We start from the raw sequence: 5,934 nt of genomic DNA on the forward strand, positions 1-5,934 counted from the left end.
GAGAAGATGAAAGGGGAGGGGTCAGCTGAGCCTCAGCTCCACCCTGTCATGCCTCATGTGCCCGCCTTCCGCAGCACCTCTTGTCCCGCCCTGCAGAGCGACAGAGAAAAGACGGAATGCAAAAATTAGATCGTGTTTTCTTCAAAAAGTCACCTAGAAGACACACAGTTGAACCCAGAAGAGTAATCACAGCAATAATAGGTGGCTGCTGGATCAACTAATGTTCTCTACAACCCCCACACACTTCACCCTTTCAAAGATTTCCTTTAAAAGCTTAAACAACACTTCWCATCCTCACATCTGTGGAACACCTCAGTTTGAACATACATATGCAGATTTCTTGCTTTTTTTAGTTATCCTCTGAAGATAGTATTTGCACACAACTTTCTCTACACACAGGAAATCACAAGYTAAAAAATAGGGCATGAGAAAGAAAAATAAAGGAGAGGATAGACTTCCTGTCCCAAAATGCTTAAGTAAAGTAGTTCATCGTGGGTTTCAAGTTAACTCTTGACCTCGCTGCTACATCTCACTCTCTTGCCAAAAAAAGCTAACTATACTGTACGAGCTTTAAGCTGTCTTCCTGAACAATAACAGTATCGCTTCACTTCTTGGCAATCRTCCCCATATGAAGCAGAATGTTTCCCCCTCTTCAATTCCCAAATCTGTCAGGATCCAAAACCATAAACATGTAAAGTGTAGGATGTAAGCGTTTTGAAGATGAGAGAAAACGGGAGGAAACAGGAAGGCTGATACAGTCCCATCGAAACAAGTGGGAGAAGTTCAAACAGGGGCCTTCCAAAGAAATACATCAGGCAGATAATGTCAGACAGAAGCAGTATCATCAGCAGACTAAAGGCATTCATTGTGACAGCTCCAATAAACCACACATTTATGCTGGATCTGAAGTATGCAGGGTGCTAAGTATTATCAACACCATTAATATCAGCAATCTTTCAGATGGGAAGTAACTATTAAAAAAACTACATTTTACAATCTAAACTGAAGACATTTAACYTAAATTTACATTTATCCTTTTAGYTGACRTTTTAAACAAAACAACTTCCAAGTGCAACACATTCAAGCTTTGGAACAGTAAAAAAAACTGGTATAAAGTACTAAATTATAAAAACAACATACAAAAACAAAGAGAAGTGGRCTGTAAGTGAAATTTAAGGATGTTTGATGATAACTTTTTTGGGAAATGAGCCTAAAGAAGTTTATTAAAAGTAGAGGTTAATTTCTTTAAATATCAGGAACCTGCAAGTCCTCTCAAACCTATATTTGTACTATATCTGTCCTTTGGATTTAATATGTATAATCTCAGTTRGTATAGTAATTTCAACTATGAGATTAAACCTTTTTGAACAACATAAGCAAAACTGGGTGTGTTGATGCAAAAAGAAAAACTCACATTTTCCCATAAACTTGACACTTTTTCTTAATTCTACATTTAAGCTTTGCTGTGCGAAACCTTCACTGCTTAAACATTTAACTTAATTTACAGCAAATTAATTGCAACAGAGAATAATGAACTTCTGCAATAATCTCCCCATGTAAACCAGTTAACCAGTAATCAAACATACTCATAGCAAACTATGAAATTGAGAAGGTTATGCTGAATTACTGGTGCAGTTTGATATCATTTATGCCTGTATTTTCCCAGATAAAGTCTGRAATGTGGGTATGCCCTCTCTAACAAAGTGGAAGCCTGAGTCACATGACKAACTTGTTTTCAGCCTCTTCGGCTGATTGTCATTGGTGAAAAAAAAATCATATAKTAGTTGGAAGCTGTTCACTATTTTTGCTTTCAACTTTTACACTCAAGGACACATTAACCATCAGTAAATATGCATATTTTGTTTTTTACGTTCTGATTTTTATTCTTTTTTTTTTTTTGACTGGTCTTCATGACATTACAATAAGTACCTTGTTTCAGTTTCAAGCCTTATGAGTCCACCAGTTGATCAGAACACAGTTTAAAATATATTATGCGGTTCATTTATTGCTCAAACCCTTCTTTGCACTTTAGTGTATGTGACTATAACGGTTCCCACACAAGCGCAGGAAGTTAAGCAGTTTCAACAATCAACTGCTTTGCTTTTTACGTTGGCCAGTTTTGATACGGTCAGTTTCACTKGGCGTTGTGTGACAAAAATGTCTTAGCTTGCAAATTCTTTGACATGGGAAACCCAAAAACAGAAGTTTAGAATGAGTAAATATGACAGTATACAGTGTGGGGAAACAGYGTTTAAACTTCCTTCTCGGTTTTCTTGTGGCTTTTTCTTTTCTACAATATTTGTTGCTCAGAGAAAACACGCCTTCCATGGTTCAGTTTCTTTATTGTCAACAAAACCCTTGGAGTGCTGGAGAAAAACTAGTTTGCTGATTTTGTTGATAATAATCAAAACCCACCCTTATTATGACAAACAGAAGACATAACAGAAAAGGGAGAAGTTTTCAAAACCGTTTTTTGTCTTTGTACACAAAGGCAAACAGATGTGGGAAAGACATTTTCCCAAGTAGTCGCAAGAAAAAAACAACCCAAACTAAATTATTCTCAATTTTTTTAAAGACAATATGTGACGCATCATAGCCAAGTGAGGATTAAGTAAAATTTGGTCAAAATGACCTAATTACATTTTGAGATTCCTGGCTTTAAAAGCTACATTTTGATACCTGGATCATTCTGATATCATAAGTTGATCCAGATATATGATTTTATTTGTCTTGTTGGTTACAATAATACATTAATATTTGGTCTGAATCCCAATTTTATGTAATTTAATGAGGATTATTTTACATCATCTTAAAGAGGAAACTTCAAATTATATTTGAATATTGACATTTCCCAGCTACAAAGAAACAAAAACATTTCTAGCTCATAGGGAAAATCTCAAAATTTTAAGGTGTTTTTGCTCAGGTTTTTTGTTGCTACTGCTCAAAAAATGCTTCAAAATGTTGATTTATGACTATATTTCAGACAATTCATTCAAATGATACATTGATAAGGCCTTTATTCATTATGTTTTGACAAAAGGCAATCTTTGCAAACATTTTAATCAAAACACTGTATCTGCCTATTTCTCCATATCCCAATTTTTAGACTTAATCCTCGTTTCGATGTGGTGGGTCACATATTTAGGAACACCATCGTATGAACAAACCTGAAAATTTTCAGCTATCAAATTAATAGAATTACACACACCATCAACAATAATACACGGGGTGTAATAATAGACCCCTGTAGAGCTGGAAATAAAACTCTACTTCTTTCCTATAAAGCATAAGAAAAAAGATTTAATTTCTACAAAAGTACTTTTCTTTTGCCTGTGTTGTTAAAACTGTCTATGTGGCATTTCAACATTTTCTTATCAGTGCAAATGCAGTTATACTACACTGGTATTGTCATTCTGGTGCAATATCAATATTGCAAAATACAAGAAAACCATACACAATAGTTCTCCAAATGCTTCTTGTCAAGAATATATTGATGTCCACACCCAATTTAGATGATAGTGGCTGAGCTGCTAAAGCAAACTCAAAGTGTTGTGATGATGTTTTTTTGTAAAATCAATTACATTATGTCTTTATTATTTCTATAGGCAGTAATTGACACAACATTGCCCACACAAATAGACATAGCTTGCACAAGTGAGCACATTTTCATCTCACCAGCAGACATGTTGAATCCAAGYAGGGTTTCTATGGACAGCTGTGGCACTGAACTAATCATTACACTGTTTTTCAAATTCAAACACTTGAGTTTCATTTGCAATTTTCAAGGCCCCTATRATGGCAGAGGGGCAAGAGAGGAGTGAGGGAAAATGTGGATTAATCACAACTGATAGAGTCATCACAATATTTGACAATATCACTAATCCTTGACATTGTGCAATCCTCTTTAGATCCATAAAAACTGTGYTTCAGCCCTACAACAGGCAGAATGAAGCTGTTCCACATTTCACTTCTGAAATATAATCTGGTTTTGAATCACACTGATAAGAAGAAGCTCTGAGCTATCATCAGTTCTATCACACAAAAGATGGGGGTGAAACATTTATCACACAAAGATCACAGCCGTGTTTCACACATCTACCASCTCTGCTGTTAGTTCCTCAGCATTTTAAAGGTACTGTCACTGAGTTCAGCAGATGGCTGAGGGACAAAGCACAGAGGACACAGCAAAAAGCACACTGTGGACACCAYTGTGTTTTGTTCACACAGTCACACTGAGAACGACAGGCGAGGCTCTCTGATGACTTTTTTTTTTTGGTTTGAATACGTGGATTTGAAAATATCCATCAGTGAGGGAGTGGGGATTGACATACGGGTCAGCAGAAATAATTAAAAAAAAAAAACAGAAAATCTTGTCATCATGAATATTCACTCACTGCGCTTTTGTATTTACACAATGATGCATGAGATGTGAAGAGCAAATGTTCTCATAAATTTCTCGACTGAACGGCATGTTCATCTTGTAAAAAGAAAAATGAATTAAGGTTTAAAATAAAATAAATCAGTTTACAACAAATCCCTAAAAAACTGTCGCTGTAAATGCACACTTTTTGTTTAATTATTAAATATGAAGCATACAAAGGACTAGAAAGAGACTATTTCTTACAAGCAGCCTGTGATTGTACGTGTGTGTTATATGTTTGGGTGTGTGTACAGTTTCTTAAGTGTGTCTGACTAAGCTGTAGGCCTCTGCAGGTCTGCCTGACACAAAGCTCGGTGTGGCTGCTCGCCAAATGCTGCTTAGCTACCAAAACACAGAGCTACAACAATACAAGCCGGAGCTCAGTGGGATGAAAATGCTGTGTGGGGTCACAGACTGTAGCTGCATGCTGCTAACAGCACGAAGATCAACTTCACACTTACACAGACCCTCATAAAACTCAGTGAAACAAGCCCGGGTGACACCTGCCACTCAGACCGGCTGCCAGCAGAGCTCATCGTAAATAATCTTGCCCAGCACACAGCGAACCTGCACCGAAACAACATTTCTTTTCAGGATTTGGGACTTTTAGAATGAGTTTTAAAGTGTGGGAMGCTTGGAATGACAAGCATTACAGTAAATTAAAGGCTGACAAACTTTCAGRGTCACAAGGAAACAAAGTTACCAGAAGCTGTGTGTATTTTTCTTTTGGAAAGTCAAGAGTCAAAAGATGAGACAGAAAATACTCCACATAATTGTGGACAAAGGAGGACTTAGGAAAAGTTAACAAGTCAGCCAAATCTACAGCAGAACAAAGAAAACTAAGCAGATTCTCTGATATAGAACAAGAAGCCCAGGGGCTGAAGTTTAGGATCAATGTCAATTAGGTCTGAGATAACATTTGAGCTGACTGTGATCATTCAGAACCAGTTATAAAAACAGATGTCTGAAACAAACCAGAATACAAAGATAGAAAAGAAAACTAAATTATCATGAGTGTGGCAAGCTTTAGAGAAAACATTGACCAATATACAGTACATTATATTAAAAATATCATGTAGTGCTATCTGTGTTTTAAACTGTGGTTAAACATCTTTAATTACAAYTAAATTTAACATCTAAAAAAAGGTTTAAATGCAAACCTAAACACAATAAAGCCAAAACACTGCTTTGTCGCCCTATTAGCCAAACGACAAACTAGCAGGTCATCATATCATCTAAATGTCACATGAAAATGATGGAAACATTGCCATGTTGACRTTTTCACATGTTTTCTAACAACAGAAATAAGACAGAAAATTACAAAGGTGATGGCAGCAAAGTCTGATAAGGTAGAAAAGTAATTGCTACCTCCTAGATGGTGTACGGTCTTCATTGCTGGAAAGTGGTAATAATATCCTCTAGTTAAAGTGAGTTGGAAGATCAATAAATAATTACAAATGCTTGGAAAAAACATGCAGGAGCTATTTAATATGATGCAAACCTGCAGCAATGCA

General features: G+C 36.2%; 1 protein-coding gene across 2 annotated transcripts in view; it reads right to left on the reverse strand.

The window, feature by feature from the left end:
* Positions 1 to 5,934, reverse strand: part of peli1b (pellino E3 ubiquitin protein ligase 1b) — a gene marked incomplete in the record, with an annotated part of 48,690 nt that overhangs the window by 20,363 nt on the left and 22,393 nt on the right. For both annotated transcript variants that reach the window (XM_014021450.1, XM_014021451.1), the window contains 1 exon segment: positions 1 to 90.

This window comes from Austrofundulus limnaeus, unplaced genomic scaffold (assembly GCF_001266775.1).
Source record: "Austrofundulus limnaeus strain Quisiro unplaced genomic scaffold, Austrofundulus_limnaeus-1.0 Scaffold293, whole genome shotgun sequence".
In the NCBI taxonomy this organism is placed as follows: Eukaryota; Metazoa; Chordata; class Actinopteri; order Cyprinodontiformes; family Rivulidae; genus Austrofundulus; species Austrofundulus limnaeus.